The sequence below is a fragment of the Rana temporaria genome, chromosome 6, assembly GCF_905171775.1.
Source record: "Rana temporaria chromosome 6, aRanTem1.1, whole genome shotgun sequence".
Lineage (NCBI taxonomy): Eukaryota > Metazoa > Chordata > Amphibia > Anura > Ranidae > Rana > Rana temporaria.
The window spans coordinates 53,622,842-53,641,462 of NC_053494.1; positions in this window are offsets into that span (position 1 = coordinate 53,622,842).

Below are 18,621 nucleotides of genomic sequence, written 5' to 3' on the forward strand. Positions count from 1 at the left end.
GCCGTCGTTCCCGCGTCGAAATTTGAAAAAGTTACGTCGTTTGCGTAAGTCGTCCGTGAATGGGGCTGGACGTCATTTACGCTCACGTCGAAACCAATGACGTCCTTGCGGCGTACTTTGGAGCAATGCACACTGGGAAATTCCACGGACGGTGCATGCGCCGTACCGCAAAAACGTCAATCACGTCGGGTCACAGTAGTTTTACATAAAACACGCCCCCCTGATCCAAATTTGAATTAGGCGGGCTTACGCCGGACGATTTACGCTACGCCGCCGCAACTTACGGAGCAAGTGCTTTGAGAATACAGCACTTGCCCGTCTAAGTTGCGGCGGCGTAATGTAAATCGGATACGTTACGCCGCCGCAGAGATACGCCGCTGGACAAGAATCTGGCCCAAAATGTGTCAGTTGCTTGTCTGCATGGGGGATGACGGACAGAGTTGGGGTTTTTGTAAGAGGGAGATGTTGATTGACTTCAATACCAGCATGCTACATGCCCTTACTGTCTAGGCCATTTTTTTTACAGTTTTCAGAGCTGTGATAGTTTGACTGACCATCACTTTGTCATGCAATTCTTTACCCAAAATTATTTTATATCATTTTTTCTTTTGGTGCTATTTAAAAACCGCTATTTTTTTAATTATTATTATTATATAAAAATAAAAATTAAAAAAAGACCTACAATTTTGAAAAAGTGTCCCTTACATATTTTTTTTTTTTTTTTGTATTAAAAACATGCTGGCACTGAGGACATTGAAAAAATAAATAAAAGGAGAAGTAGGACCAAAGCTTTTTTGGAGTGCAGTTTGTTCCGTGTTAGTTGATGTCACTCAGCCAGTACAGGCTGGGGAAAGACCGTGACTTTATAGTGGGTATCCACCCAGATGCCTGGACTGGCACCTGGCTCAGCCTCTCAGCAATCCACGAGATCCTAAACCAGCCCCTTCCGCCCACTCCACAGCCCAGCACTCCAGGGAGAGCTGGAGGGGCAGAGCAGAGAGCAGTGAGTGACAGTCTTCGGCTCTCTGCTCAGAGAATACGGGAGAACTGAGCAATCTGTTCTCAGTGAAGAGCGGGTGGGACAGATGCACTTTGTTCTGTTTGCTGCATGCTTCCACTAAAGTTTTTGAAACTTTGTCCTTGCCTGGTCTTGAGTTAATAACGAGGTGTAATGCAAGTAACTGGCACACACATGTCGTTTCCAGCCTGGGTCAGAACGCACACTGGGGTATAAAAAGTACTACAGGAGTAAAGTGGTGCATAGTAAAGTAAGTAACCATGGTTTCACATGCAGCCTGGCGTAAGTGTGTAGATGTGACAGGTGGGATAGCCTCTTGCTAGAAAAGTTGTTGTCGGCACAATCTCCATGAGCAGTCTATCTCCCATAGAACAGGAGCAGACCAGCATCACAGAGATCCTCAGCCTGTGCACAGGTATGGAAGAGAAAAATTGAAATGCATGGAGCCCATGCTAGATGCACAGCGGTGCCCCATTCCATTATTGGGAGCGAGGTAGGGGAGATATGCTGGACAGGTGGAGAGGGCATTGGCTCAGCATGTTCCTCCTAAATGCAACAGTGACAGTAGTGATGTATATTAACATCAAGAGAGTTACTTAAAGTGGATGTAAACCCACTCCCATCCTTTCTAAACTACTGCCATAGTGCTGATCTATAAGGATATAGAGGCCTCCTGCATGTATCCTTACCTGTCAAATATCTCCCCTCTGTCTGTTATAAGAACTGAAAAACTGCAGATTCTGTGGGTGGATCTGTTGTCTGGAGCTCTATGGGATTCGTGATGTCAGTAGATTCCCCGCCCTCCTCTACACTCCCCTTGTCAACATGCATTTTTTCCTATGTATTCTTTACACTAAATTCTGCTATGATCACTAACATCCAGTCAAAATCCAGAAAAGTAACCACATGACTTCAGAAAAGGAGTGGGGGTGGGAATGAAAAAATAATGCCTGTCTCCAGGCTAGTGCATGAGATATGTAAACAACCTGTCACTCACAGCAAGGGGGCGGAACGGACTAAGGTTTTTCTCTGTAAGTCCGTTTTATTTCACTGAACAATAAAAGAGGATTGCTCACAGCTGGATTAACTCTGTGTTGCAAGACTGGGCACAGATGATAGGAAATCTTATACTGTATACTGTACATTGTGACAGTATTTGTAGCTGCTGGCTATTATTTATTTCTTAAGGAGCCTGGAGCTCATCTTTAACATCCGGTTTTCTTCCTGGAGTCCACTTCATACTTCTTGGGCCAGATTGAAGTAGCTCAGCGGATCTATAGAACCGCTCGATCTACGTGAATTAAGATCCGCTCCCGCAAGTTTAGGAGGCAAGTGGCTAATTCACAAACCACTTACCTCCAAACTTGCGACGGCGGATCCTAAATCCCCCGGCGGAATTCTAATTCCGCGGCTAGGGGAGTGTACTATTTAAATCAGGCGCGTTCCCGCGCCGATTTAAATGCGCAGGCGCCGTCCGGGAAATTTCCCGGCGTGCATTGCTCCCACTGACGTCGCTAGGACGTCAGTGGTTTCGACGCTTACGTAAACGACGTCCGTCCTTATTCGAGAACGACTTACGCAAACGACGTTAAAAAATTCAAATTCGACGCGGGAACGCCGGCTATACTTAACATTGGATGCGCCTGATAAAAGAAGGGGTAAGTATACGCCGGGAAAGCCGCTACGGAAACGTCGTAAGAAGACTGCGTCGGGTCCGCGTACGTTCGTGAATTTGCGTATCTCGCTGATTTACATATTATTTATCGTAAATCAGCAGGAACGCCCCCCCGGCACCATTTTTAAAAAAAGATCCGACAGTGGAACACAGTGTAACACTGTCGGATCTAGCCCTATCTATGCGTAATTGATTCTATGAATCAGGCACATAGATAGGACCAGTGTAAGTCAGAGATACGATGGTGTATCTGTAGATACACCGTCGTATCTCTTTGTGAATCTGGCCCCTTGACTTTATCTGGTTAAAGAAAAAGGCCATAATTAAAAGGGACTATAGGGTTCCCAGAGAGAGCATTTTAGAATGGTGTATCCACAGCAAAAGCAAACAATGGATTCAACTCGAACAAGACTCCTGTCCATTCTCTGTAACTGATCTTCCTTGTATCAAATCTCAACTCCTCCAGAAAATTAAAAACCTCCCAGCACAGATACTGAGCTGTCACAGACAGCTGCTAGTCTTGTACTAACGATTGCATTGACATACGTATGTCCCCAATGGCAGTGTCCAGCTCCCAGTGCCCCTTAACTATAGTTTGTCTACCATCTCGGGACTGAATGTGTCTCTCCAAGCCCTTATATGATTAAATATGCCATTTTCATACCACAACAACCTAGGTGCATCATGCTCCTTGCACACAAATCTTCAACTTCTAAACGGATCCAACAATGATGCCTCCAATCAATAGATATAAACCTAGTAGATGGCCCATATCTACTTCACAATTAATCCATCTACCAAAAAGTACTAAGATATCCTGTTGATGTATTTAATGGACATTACAATTCTTTGGAAGCAAAAATTGCCCCCAACATTGTGTTTCAGCCAGCCATACATGGATCAAAATGTGTCCAGTTCAGCAGGGACTGGCCAAAATTTGATCCATGTATGGGCAGGCTGGTTGTACATAAATCCTAAACCTTTGCCTCTCCCCCTTTGTAACCCTTCTTCTATTATTTAATCATAATTACACTTTATAGTAATCCCTCTTTGCTAACATTCCCCCCTCATGATTGCCCCAATATATTTGTCTGCCATATTTCCACATACATATATAAAAGTTAAAAGGATCTAGCCATATCACCTCTGAACCAATTGTTGCCCCATTTAGACCTATACTTTATTAGAATGTATTGATTACAAGATGGCATCGACAATGCTGTTAATCTTTCACTTTTACTATTATCTTACTGTTGTCAATACTGACAATTTCTATGGAAAAGCTGAGGCAACTTTATTCATTGTAATTTTTCTTACATGCTATGTTTGACTTCAATTAAAAATACAATAAAATAATTTTGGACATTTCTTTGAGCTTGATTCCTTTCAACTAGATTGTTAATTTTACCGTAAATTTATATGGCCATGCCCCTGATGACGTCAACTATATGACGAAATGCGTTTGGATGGTACCAGACGTGACATTCACATGCACAGCAGCTGTTAACCAGAAATATTGTATTGCCAATAGAAAAAGGGAAAAAATTGCGCCAACCAATAATAGAAACAATAAAGTCCTTTGTGTTCCCACAAGTGAAAAACGCACCATATAAGTGCATTTATAACATAAGTGAATGAAAAAATCCGGTATCAGAGTCCATAAATGATGAATCCAAACCAGACAACACCCGGTGTGAAGATGATTTTACAGTTGTGAACCGCCACCATATGGACTGAGGCTTACCGAAAGGTAATTAAATAACAGCGTTATTTAAATTACAGCAGGATACTCCAGAGTGCGGGGTCACAGCTTGGGATATACCAGGATTAAACCAGATCACGGCTCTTTAGGAGATCCACGGCGGGATACAGCAGGATATAATATGCAGTACTCGTCCTCATAACATCTCAACAGCCCAGTCGGTTGTAAACATATAAGGAAGGAGACCGCACATAGAGTAGTATGCACTAACAAATTTATTAAAAAAGGTAAAAGGCTACTTACAAACGAAGGTAAATAAGGAGCGAGTAAAACAATTGCCGGCCGGCATCTAACAGGAGCCCTTCCTGTACGCGGTGACGTCACTACACGCCGTCCCAAACGCGTTTCGTCACAAAATGACGTTCTCAATGGGAATGGGCTCTGCAGTGAACCACCGCTTTATATACCCAGGCCTCGCTTTGACTGCCAGGAACCGGAAGTAGTTAAAACGCCATTTTGAAAATGGGAAAACTAATTATTTACTACATACGGGACCTAAAGTACCCAGAACTAAAAGCTAAAAACCATGATCTCCCATGTTCTCTTTTTGGCTCGTCGAGTTTCTCGACAGTTTCCTCGACGAAAATGTACACACGACCGGTTTTCTCTGCAAAAAAATATCTCCCAGCAAGTTTCTTGCTGATTTTTGCCGAGAAACTCGGTCGTGTGTACGAGGCCTAAGCACTTGTCCTTCCACCTCTCTCAGAGAAGTTTTTGGGAATATGTTTTTCTTCACTTTCATGGACTTTGTTTATTTAAGTAAGTCACTTACTATATACAAGAAATACCCAAAGAGCAAAAAAATTTGTTTTAAGCTGCGAGAAAATAAATTGAGATCATTAGCTGGATTCAGAAAGATTTATGCCGGCGTATGAGTAGATACGCCGACGTAACTCTGAATCTGCGCCATCGTAAGTTTAAGTGTATTCTCAAACTGAGATACACTTAAACCTAGCTAAGATACGACAGCCTGCGCCGTCGTATCTTAGGGTGCAATATTTAGGCTGGCCACTAGGTGGCGCTTCCGTTGAGTTCGGCGTAGAATATGTAAATCCCTAGATACGCCGATTCACGAACGTACGTGCGCCTGTCGCAGTAAAGATACGCCGTTTACGTAAGGCATTTTCCGGCGTAAAGTTATGCCATCAAATAGCTGGCCTAGTCAATGTTAAGTATGGCCATCGTTCCCGCGTCAAAATTTGAAAATTTTACGTCGTTTGCGTAAGTCGTCCGTGAATAGGGCTGGACGTAATTTACGTTCACGTCGAAACCAATACGTCATTGCAGCGTACTTTGGAGCAATGCACACTGGGATATGTACACGGACGGCGCATGCGCCGTTCGTAAAAAATATTAATCACGTCGGGTCACGAGTAATTTACATAAAACACGCCCCCCCATCCTCATTTGAATTAGGCGCGCTTACGCCGGCCACATTTACGCTACGCCGCCATAAGTTAGGAGGCAAGTACTTTGTGAATACAGTACTTGCCTCTCTGACTTAAGGCGGCATAGCGTAAATACGATACGCTACGCCGCCTTAAAGATGCGGCTCCCTACTTGAATCTGGCTACAAATTTACAAAAAATATAATTATTTTTTTATTACATAAACATTATAAAAATATAAATAATTATAAAATTAGGGCAGAAACAGCCCTGTGGTCACAATACAAAAGAATGGTTGCCTCTACATATTTCACCACAAACGTGGCTTCTTCTGGAGCTTTTGTAGGATCTTTTTTTAGTACATTACCACCTTTCAAATGTCAATGGTTCCAAAGAATTCCCAAGACCCATCAAGAGGTCCAATGGGATATGTCTGTGCCACAAACAAGTGAGGGGAGAACAATTGCCCTGCAATCACATCTGTTATCTTAAAAAGTTTAACAAATTGATCGACCAATACTCATATCCTTTCCCAAACGCAAACTTCATATACTGATGGCAAATTTCAAGATGATTGTGCCATCTGAGCACTTCCTTCTTTTAATCTACCCGTGTTCCTTAGCTTGGTATCAATATGACAACTATAAACCAGAGAAGATCAAACAGTAATTGATCTATCCCAAGGGAATAACCCTTTTGGGGTTGGGAACCTCACAGGTAACAGGGTGAGTGATACCGAGCTAAGGAACACGGGTAAATTAAAAGAAGGAAGTGCTCAGATGGCACAATCATCTTGACATTTGCCGTCAGTATACAAAGTTTGCGTTTGGGAAAGTAACTATTTATTTTAAAAAAAATTTAGATGGGCATCTTAGCGAACACAATATTTAGGGATATGGTAAGTGGTAAAGAAATAAATACACACACACACACCACCACAGGTTAAACTGGATGGACTGGTATCTTTATTCAGCCTTACCAACTATGTAACAGCTACGAAGGAGATAGCTGATTCATAGATGCAAGCCAAGCAACGAAAAGAGGAATGCAGAGGGAGGGGCAACGTGTCAGCCTCTGAACTCCTCTCGCCATTGTCTGTCATGGAAAAGTGCTCATACCTAAGACAAGCTACAACTTTGATTCAGCCGTCTCCTTCATAGCTATTGTGGGATCAACCGCAGCAGAGAGGAAAGAAAGCATTTGGAAACATAGGACAAATGATTACAGTAATTTGTACCATAGGGGGCAGAACTGTAAAAAACATAATGATAGATCTTGTTTAACTTCTTGCCGACTGCCCCACGTACATTTACTGCAGGGCAGCGGTTCCTCTTGCGCAGGACAAATACCTAATTCTGCACTTCCAGGTCTGTGGCGAGCACGCACGCCACCGGCAACCGGCTCCTGCTGTGAACAGACATTGGGTCCAACGGTACCCGCCAATTGTTTCCGACAGAGGCAGAATGGCGGTCTGCCTATGTAAACAAGGCTGTTCTATTAGCAGCAAAGACAGAGATCCTGTGTTTTTGCTAAGCAGTCTTCCCACAGTTAAAGCACACCCCCCACAGTTAGCAAGCACTCTCTAGGGACACATTTAACCATTTGATCGCCCCTGATGTTAACTGCCAGTGTCATTAGTACAGTGACAGTGCATATTGTTTAGCATTAATCACTGTATTGGTGTCACTGGTCCCTAAAAAAGTATCAAAAGTGGCACTTAGTGTCCGATTTTTCCACCGCAATATAGCAGTCCAGTCCTGCTGATTGCCGCCATTACTAGTAAAAAAAATATAATAATAAATAAAAATATCCCATAGTTTATAGATGCTATAAGTTTTGTGCAAACCAATCAATATACTCTTATTGGGATTTTTCCCCAAAAAATATACAGCACAATAAATATTGGCCTAAATTGAAGAAATTCAATTTTTTTATATTTTTTTTTATTGGATGTGTTTTAGAGCAGAAAGTAAAAAATATTATTATTTTTTTCTTTATTTTTTAATTGTCAGTATTGTTTTTGTTTATAGCGCAAAAATTAAAAACCGCAAAGGTGATTAATACCACCAAAATAAAAATCCATTTGGGAGAAGAAAAAAGGGACATAAATTTTGTTTGGGTACAGCGTCTCACAAGCGTGCAATTGTCAGTTAAAGTAACGCAGTGTCGTATCACAAAAAATGGCCTGGACACACCGGGGGTAAACCTTCCTGAGCTGACATGGTTAAATCCTAACCATGATATAAATTACAACAGGGATGACAAAGATCCTGTCATACCTGGGAGGATGAGTAAACCTAATACAGTGGAACCTTGGATTACGAGCATAATCCTTCCTGGAGAATGCTTGTAATCCAAAGTACTTGCATATCAAAGTGAGTTTCCCCATAGAAGTCAATAGAAACTAAAATAATTTGTTCCACATTGACTTCTATGGCATGCAGTACCGCATGTGGCCAGAGGTGGGGGGGGCGGAGAGACTCAGAAATACTCGGAGACCGTTCGGCTGCATTCGACTCCGGGGCCCCTGCACCTCTGGCCAAATATGGTACTGCACACAGGCTTGAATTCTGCTCGTTTTGCGAGACAACACTCACAAACCGAGTCAGGATTAAAAAAAAAAATCTTGTTTTGCGAAACGTTTGTCAACCACGTTACTCGAAAACCGAGGTTCCACTGTATTCTCAGATGGGGCTCTGTCATTTTATTTTTTACATATTTTATCATGGCACAGATACAGTGCTAATATTTTGAGGGATCTTTGGACTATAGAAGTTACAAATGTTGCAAAAATTATTGGAATAGTTCCTTCAAAATGCCCTCAATATACTCTGCATATCAAATGTAAATGCACATAGTGCTTCATCCTAGGTCATCTATAATGATATAAACTCCATGGACTGTATGGTGTGTACATCTTTGTTTAGAAACCTAGATCCTTTAATAGTGTTTTACAATACTGTACACCAGGGCTCAAAATTTCAAGTCCTGAGCTACTAGCCAGGCCTCAAGAGTTACTCGCCACCAGTTGCCCCACCTAATTCATACACTGCCCTGCGCCTAATTGCACCCGTAAACACGCCCTCGTAGATTATCTCATGGAATGACAATGTTTTATGCAGAATCAAGTTACAAAATTAAATACTACCAACAACAACTTTAACAAAATGGGACAGGGCACTGGGGGCAGTCCAGAGGGACAGGGCACTGGGGGCAGACCAGAGGGAAAGGGCACTAGAACTGTGTCTCTTCCCCATTCTCTTGCTGTCTCCTCTGCAACTCCCATCCATCCTCTCTCTTTCTCCCATTCATCTCATCATCAGGAGCCTGTGTGTGCGGCTCCATGCTTGCATGTCCCCACTTCCCCCTTTTATTCAGGCTGGCAGAGAGGAGAGGAGCTGCAGCACAGCGGGATGGAGTACAATCCAGCGCTGAGATCCACACAACTGCACAGCCATTGACACCATAGCACAGCGCACACTGACAGCGCACAGCACACATTGAGACCAGTCTGCTCACAGTGCTCAGGCTAAATTGTTGGACACTTACATAGAGCACAAGGAGAAGAAAACTGCACAAACTAGAAGGCTGCCGCTCTCATGTCAGGGCAACTTTCAGTGAGCGCTGCACCGGAGTGGTAATTTTTGCAATCCTCCACCTCACTCATTACTTTCTGCCCTCCAGCTACATTGTTCGGGGCCCGGGGGAGGGGGGCAGGCTCAGAGAGGTCATACTGTTGGGTCCCATGGCTTAATGAGAATTGTAAGGAGAGCACCTGTGTACTGCTCTGCCTGTGCGCGGCTCACCAGACTACTTTTCCCGAGCAAGCACCTTTCCTCTTCGGCCGCCAATCTCATCTGGACTCTAAGTGTAGGCACAGATTGGAGGGAGATTGGTCATGTAGCCCTGTCATCACTCGCCCCCAGCTTAAATCCACTCGCCAAATGCTAGTAGGCGAGTGGAAATTTTGAGGGCTGCTGTACACAGTGCCCTTCCTCCTGCTGCATATATTATTTATATTACATTTTAATAATTCTTATTTGTCAGTTCCTACATTTTTGAAGAAACTTTACAAATAGTTGTACCTTTGAAAGAAAGTCTTTCACATTCAAAAAATGAATCTACTTCAGCCTTTGATTTTGGTAGAAAATCAAGAAGGCTAAATGTACCTTATTTATCGGGGTAAAGATTTTTGGGCCAGATTCACGTAGCCCGGGCGCAACTTAACTTTTCCAATTTAAGTTACACCGCCGCAATTTTTCCAAGTTAGTGCCCGATCCACAAAGCACTTACCTGGAAATTTGCGGCGGTGTATCCTAAATCCGGCCGGCGCAAGGCGGGCCAATTCAAATGGGGCGAGTCCCATTTAAATTAGGCGCTCTCCCGCACCGGACGTACTGCGCATGCTCCCGACGCAAATTTCCCGACATGCTTTGCGCAAAGTTACGATGCGCCAAGGTTTTGTGAATCGCGACGGGTAAAAAAAAGTTGCGTCGGGAAAAAAAGAGTTGCGCCGGGAAAAAAAATGTTTTTTTTAAAAATTTGACAGCGACGCGGGAAAGACGGGTACACTTTTACATGGTGTACTAACTTTACACTTTGTAAAAGGTACCCTATCTTTGCGATGGCAAACTAACACTTACGGCAACTTAACAAAGGGAAAAAGCTTTGTGGATCTCCGTAAGTGCTAATTTGCATACCCGACGCTGGTTTACGACGGGAACTCCCCCCAGCGGCGGTACTGCATCCTAAGATCCGACAGTGTAAGTCCATTACACCTGTCGGATCTTAGGGCTAGCTATGCGTAACTGATTCTATGAATCAGCCGCATAGTTAGAAACAGAGATACAACGGCGTATCAGTAGATACGCCATCGTATCTCTTTTGTGAATCTGCCCCTAAGTACTTACAGTTTTGGTGTCTTGCGCCGCGTCCATTGGGGGCCTCGTAGGGTCCGCCGTCCGTCTGCGGCTTCGGGTGTCCTCTTCGTCAGGTCCGGCGTCCTTCTGCGGCGTCCTCCCCGCTCGATTCTTTTCAAAGTCACCAACACCTAAAGGAAGCCACCAAAGCCTGGGGTCCAATGTAACAATACTTTCCTTATTTCTTCTTTTTTTTTTCTAGGTATTTTATTTAGTGGGTGGGAAACAAGTGGACCTTTTGGCCCGGATTCACAAAGCACTTACGCCGACGTATCTCGAGATACGCCGCGTAAGTGCAAATATGCGCCGTCGTATCTATGCGCCATGCCCACAAACTGAGATACGCCTAAAAATAGGCTTCATCCGACCGACGTAACTTGCCTACGCCGGCATATCGTGGGCGCATATTTACGCTGGACGCATGTGGCGCTCCCATTGATTTCCTATTCAAATATGGAAATGAGGGAGATACGTCGATTCACGAACGTACTTGCGCCTGACGCATAATATACGCCGTTTGCGTAAGTTGTGCGTCCGGCTAAAAAGTTATTCCCCATATATGAGGCGCAACCCATGCAAAGGTATGGACCAGGGAACACAAACCGTTGTATCTTTTGTCGTTTACGTTGTACGTGAATATGACTAGGCGTAGGTTACGTTCACGTCGTAGGCAGTGATCCGGCGTATCTTAGGGAGTAGTTCCGTGATTGTGAGCATGCGCACTGGGATGCGTCCACGGGACGACGCATGCGCAATAGGCGATTCGTATCTATCTGGCGCTCGGCCCATCATTTGCATGGGGTCACGCCTTATTAGCATGGCTCACGCCCACTTCCACTTACGACGACTTACGACTTGGAAACCCAGCGCAGATTTGGCAGCACTGGCTTTGTGAATCCAGTGCTTGCCTCTCTGCTCTGCGTCGGCGTAGCGTAAAGAAGATACGCTACGGCGGCATAAATATGCGCCGATGTATGTGAATCCGGGCCTTTGTGTTTTCATTCAAGGTCCGCTTGAAAATAAGCAATCTGTGGGTTACAATACTTTATACATCACTGCCGCTCTTTGCAAAATATTTTTTAACAAGCTACTCGCATTTTAGAAGTATACTCTTTTGAAGAGTTTTATTCCAAGATTTACCTGCAGTCTTGGCTCAGACATAAGTAAGAAACACATTAAACCAGCATGTCATGCATGCATAAAATATACATGGTTTCCTGAATGCATGCCCTTTACCCTTCTTGCGGTCTAAATTTCATGATACAATCACTTTCTGATAACCGCCTAATGACTATACCTGGAAATAAACATGTTTTCAAGGAAAGAGGCATATTTAACACCTTCATGATGAAGGTAAAACAAATCTTAATGCATGAACACAGTTTTGTAATGTGTTAGTAAAACTGTACTGATACTGATAGTAAAAAGTCACTGATACTAAATAAAAATGCTTGTTTTTAATCCTCCTAACTAAAACACACTGGGGCAGATTCATCAAGGGGATACGAGGGCGGATCTCCTGATCCGCCGTCGTATCTCTGAGATCCCACGGTCGGATCTATGCGACTGATTCATAAGAATCAGTTCCGCATAGATCTCCCTTGGATCCGACTGGTGTAAGTGACTTACACCAGTCGGATCTTAGGCTGCAATCTACCGCCGGCCACTAGGTGTCGTCGCAGTTTTTTACGCGTCGGATATGCAAATGAGGAGAACCGCCGATTCAAGACCGAACGCCCGCCGCTTTTTTTTTATGTCGTTTGCGTTCGGCTATTTCCGGCGAATAGTTACCCCTGCTATATGAGGGGTAGCTAATGTTAAGTATGGCCCTCGTTCCCGCGCCGAGATTCAAATTTTTACGTTGTTTGCGTAAGTCGATCGGGAATACGGATGGCCGCAATTGACGTAGCCGCCGAAAACATTGACGTCCTAGCGACGTCATTTGGAGCATGCGCACTGGCAAATTTCGCCGGCGACGCATGCGCAGTTAAATCGGCGCGGGAACGCGCCTGATTTAAATTGTACACTCCCCCTAGCCGCGGAATTTGAATTCCGCCAGGGGGAGTTACGATCCGACGGTGCAATTTTCTAGGTAACCGGCGAGTAGGGGGCGTGTTTCATTTAAATGAAGCGCGTCCCCGCGCCGAACGAACTGCGCATGCACCGTCTCTAAATTTCCCGCCGTGCATTGCGCTAAATGACATCGCAAGGACGTCATTGTTTTGACGTGGACGTAAATTACGTCCAGCCCCATTCACGAACGACTTGCGCTGAAAAAAAAATATTTTCGAATTTGATGCGGGAACGACGGCCATACTTAACATTGCGTACGCCACCAAATAGCAGCTTTAACTATACGCCGAAAAAAGCCGAATGGAAACGACGTAAAAGAATGCGACGGCCGCTCGTACGTTCGTGGATCGTCGGAAATAGCTAATTTGCATACTCGACGCGGATTACGACGGGAACACCACCCAGAGGACGCCGAAGAATTGCATCTAAGATCTGAAGGCGTACGCCTGTCGGATCTAACCCAGATGCCGTCGTATCTTGTTTTGAGGATTCAAAACAAAGATACGACGCGGGAAATTTGAAAGTACGCCGGCGTATCACTAGATATGCCAGCGTACTCTCTTTGTGGATCTGCCCCTTAATTATTATTATTTTTTTTTTTTTTTTACACACATTTTTTCATTTACAATCTTCTAGAAATAGATCGATAGATAGATAGAAAACTAAAGAGATGGGCTATATAGTGACTGATCAATGTGATAGCCAATCACAGGTTGTCACAAGGATCGTGTGATGGAGAGACGGTCCTCCCTTGTTAGCATGTGACCTGGAATGTTGGTGACAGCTCAGTCTTTGTGCTGGAAGCCCTCTTAGCACAAGCACAGGTATACATACTGGGCCAGATTCACAAAGAGTTACGTTGGCGTATCAGTAGATACGCCGTCGTAAGTCAGAATCTGCGCCGTTGTATATTTAAGCATATTCTGGAAACCAGATACGATTAAATTAGGCTAAGATACGAGCGGCGTAAGTCTCCTACGCCGTCGTATCTTAGGATGCATATTTACGCTGGCCGATAGGTGGCGCTTCCGTTGTTTTCCACGTCGAATATGCAAATGAGCAAGATACGCTGATTCACGAACGTGCGTACGCCCGTCACAATTAGTTACGCCGTTTACGTAAGACATACGCCGGCGTAAAGTTAAAGCATGTCTCTAGGTGGCGCAGCCCATGCAAAGTATGGACGTCGGAAAGCGTATCTTTTTACGTCGTTTGCGTAAGTCGTACGTTCAAAACGTCAATTACATGTGGTCATGCTTTATTAGCATAAAACACGCCCACCTATTCCCAATTTGAATTAGGTGCGCTTACGCCGGCACATTGCCTCTCTAACTTACGGCGGCGTATCGTAAATACGATACGCTAGGCTGGCTCAAACATACGCCGCCCTACGTGGATCTAGGCCACTGTATTTGCAGCTCTATGGAAGAAGACCTACTTCAGTGAAGCCATGTATGTGTGTACGCTCAGTGGGAAGGGATTAACCACTTGCCGACCAGGTAACGGCGATATACATCGGCGAATGGCACTGCTGGGCAAAGCAACGTACCTGCATGTTGCTTTGAATTTGCTGCCGTGCGGGCACGAGCTCTGTGACCATGCTTGCAGGACCCGTGGACTCGATGTCCGCCGGTGTCTTGCAATCGTGTCACGGAGCTGCAGAACGCAAGGATACCTATGTAAACATGGCATTTCCCTGTTCTGCCTAGTGACAGGAGCATGTCATTGGGAGCAGTAATCACTGTTGTGTCACTTGTAGCCCAGCCCCCCCACAGTTCAATTAACTCCCTAGGACACTTAACCCCTTCATCGCCCCTAGTGTTTAACCCCTTTCCTGCCAGTGTCATTTACACAGTAATCAGTGCATTTTTATAGCACTGATCGCTGTTTAACCACTTCCCGCCCGGTCAATGGACAATTGCCATCCGGGAAGTGGCTGTGAAATCCTGACTGGATGTCTATTGACGTCCTGCAGGACGATCTCGGTAAAGAGCCTCCCGCGGAGGCTCTTTACCACGTGATCAGCCGTGTCCAATCACGGCTGATCATGATCTAAACAGAAAAAGCTGTTGATGGCTCTTCCTCACTCGCGTCTGACAGACGCGAGTAGAGGAGAGCCGATCGGCGGCTCTCCTGACAGGAGGGGTTCGCGCTGATTGTTTATCAGCGCAGCCCCCCCTCGGATGCCCACACTGGACAACCAGGGAAGCCCACACTACACCACCAGGGAAGGGCAGTAAAAAAAAAGGGCAGCAAAAAAAAGAGAATAGATGCCAATCAGTGCCCACAAATGGGCACTGACTGGCAACATGGGCACAAGTGATGCCCAGCAATGCCATCAGTGCCACCCCTCAGTGTCCATCAGTGCCCATCCATGCCCAGTGCCCATCCATGCCCAGTGCCCGCCCATGAGTGCCTATGAGTGCCCATCAGTGCCGCCTATGAGTGCCCATCAGTGCCGCCTATGAGTGCCCATCAGTGCCGCCTATGAGTGCCCATCAGTGCCGCATACCAGCGCCGCCTATCAGTGCTGCCTATCGGTGTCCATCAGTGCCGCCTCATCGGTGCGCATCAGTGCCACCTCATCAGTGCCCATACTCAAAGTAGAAAACTTACTTATTTACAAAAAAAAATTAACAGAAATAAATAAACTTTATTTTTTTCAAAATTGTCAGTCTTTTTTTAGTTGTTGCGCAAAAAAAAATCCCAGAGGTGATCAAATACCACCAAAAGAAAGCTCTATTTGTGGGAACAAAATGATAAAAAAATTGTTTGGGTACAGTGTAGCATGACCGCGCAATTGTCTTTCAAAGTGCGACAGTGCTGAAAGCTGAAAATTGGCTTGGGCAGGAAGGTGCGTAAGTGCCTGGTATGGAAGTGGTTAAATGACAATGGTCGAAAAATAGTGTAAGTGTCCGATGTGTCCGCCATAATTTTGCAGTCACGATAAAAAACGCTGATCGCCGCCATTACTAATAAAAAAATAATAATAAAAATGCCATAGAACTATCCCCTATTTTGTAGACGTTATAACTTTGCGCTAACAAACCAATATACGCTTATTGCGATTTTTTACCAAAAATATGTAGAAGAATACATATCGGCCTAAACTGAAAAAGAAATTATTATTTTTTATATATTTTTGGAGGATATTTATTATAGCAAAAAGTCAAAAAATATTTCTTTGTTTTCAAAATTGACGCTCTTTTTTTGTTTATAGCCCAAAGTTAAAATACCACCAAATGAAAGCTCCATTTGTGGGAAAATAAATTTTGTTTGAGTGCAACTTCGCAATTGTCAGTTAAAGCGACGCAGTGCCGAATCTCAAAAAGTGCTTTGGTCAGAAAGGGGGTAAATTCTTCCGGAGCTGAAGTGGTTAAAGAAACTGTAAAAAACTGTAAAAAAACAAAAAGTAGTAATCAGTTGAATTTTAATTTTGAACTAGATAGAATAACTGAAATTACATTTTGATTGACTCTATGGATAATTGCATTTTGCACAGTGCCATTGTCATAGTAAAGTAAACCTGTGTGTTCCACGTGATGACCAAAGTAACAATGCTGTCTATTAGATAACAGGTGCCATGGGGGGAAAAAAAGAACCTGAAGTGGAGGAAACGTGTATGGACATAAATAGCTGCCACTGCTCATCTTCATTTAAAATGTTGGTTGTTGGCTGCTTCTGACATATACTTTACTTTCTAAGTCAATGGATTAGAACCAGCATTCACTTAATGAGGTCAGAGAAAAGTCAGATCCACTGATCTGCATATCTGCTCCAGGTCAGTATTTGCCTTTGGATCAACAGAAGAGCAAAGCAACTAGCAAGTTTCAAAATCCAGCCAAAACTTTTTTTTAGAGATGCGTTAGAACTTCTGTTGTCTTTTTTTTTGCTGTGTCCACATTTAGGAGATTCACGCTCTCTTCTTTTGTCTATTTCCTGGGTGTTAGACAGAAACCCCCGTTTTTAACGCATACTGTTAGACAGGTTATTTTGGTTGGTCGCAGGCTGGTGGGTAAGTTGGAGGTTTGTAACCCGGGGACTGCCTGTAATACACTCTTCAAATGTGCTTTAACTACTTGCCGACAAGCCACCGCAGTTATACGGCGGCAGGTCGGCTTCCCTGCACGAGAGCCCGTAGCTATACGTCGGGCTCTCGAAGCGGCCTCTAGGGGCACGTGCGAGCCCCCCGCTCGTCCCTGACTCCCGTGCGCGTGCCCGGCAGGCGCGATCGCCGCCGGGCACCCGCGATTGCTCGTTACAGAGCGGGGAACGGGAGCTGTGTGTGTAAACACACAGCTCTCAGTCCTGTCAGTGGGGGAAATTCTGATCTTCTGTTCATACAATGTATGAACAGCGATCAGTCATTTCCCCTAGTGAGGTCATCCCCCCCTACAGTTAGAACACACCCAGGGAACATACTTAACCCCTTCAACGGCCCCTAGTGTTAACCCTTTCCCTGCCAGTGGCATTTTTATAGTAATCCAATGCATTTTTATAGCACCGATCGTTATAAAAATGCCAATGGTCCCAAAAATGTGTCAAAAGTGTCCGAAGTGTCCGCCATAATGTCGCAGTACCAAAAAAAAACGCTGATCGCCGCCATTACTAGTTAAAAAAAAAATATTAATAAAAATGCCATAAAACTACCCCCTATTTTGTAAACGCTATAACTTTTGCGCAAACCTATCAATAAACGTTTATTGCTATATTTTTTTTACGAAAAATATGTAGAAGAATACGTATCGGCCTAAACTGAGGAAAAAAAAGTTTTTTATATATTTTTGGGGAATATTTATTATAGCAAAAGGTAAAAAATATTCATTTTTTTCAAAATTGTCGCTCTATTTTTGTTTATAGCGCAAAAACTAAAAACCGCAGAGGTGATCAAATATCACCAAAAGAAAGCTCTATTTGTGGGAAAAAAAAGGACGCCAATTTTGTTTGGGAGCCACGTCGCACGACCACATAATTGTCAGTTAAAGCGACGCAGTCCCGAATCGCAAAAAGTGCTCTGGTCTTTGACCAGCAATATGGTCCGGGGGTTAAGTGGGTAAAATCCATGGTTTTCCAAGTTTGAACAAAAAAATAATGACGTTGTGCTATGGGGCTGGTATGAAAATATTTCCAGGGCTGGTTTTTATTCCCAGTCCGGTACTGTACACAAGGAGCTCTAGAGTTACACAGAGGGTTTACCCCTTGGTGGGACCCTGAAACGGGACTAAAAGGGAACCATGTTACCATAAGTTTGGAACTGTTATGCTGCGTGCACACAATCGGAAATTCCAACAAGAAAACCGTGGATTTTTTTCCAACGGGATGTTGGCTCAACCTTGTGTTGCATACACACGGTCACACAAAATTACGACCGTCAAGAATGTGGTGACGTACAACACTACAACGAGCCGAGAAAAATTAAGTTCAATGATTCCGAGCATGCATAGGATTTTTGTGCGTCGGAATCGCATACAGGACGATCGGAATTTTTTGCTGTCGGAAATTCGGACAGAAAAAGTCAGATGGAGCCTACACACGGTCGGAATTTCCGACCAAAAGCTCACATCGAAGTTTTCTTGTCGGAATTTCCGATCATGTGTACGCGGCATTACAGGCCACAGGTATGAGACACCACAGCATAGACCAAGTCCAGTCTAATATTTGAAAAATAACTCTGTTCTGTTGTAACTTGTTACAATGCCCGTGAGATTGATGGATGAACTGTAATGTGAAGAGAGGAATTGTACATTCTGCCATTTCATTCTGTAAAATAATTTGCTGGTTACGAG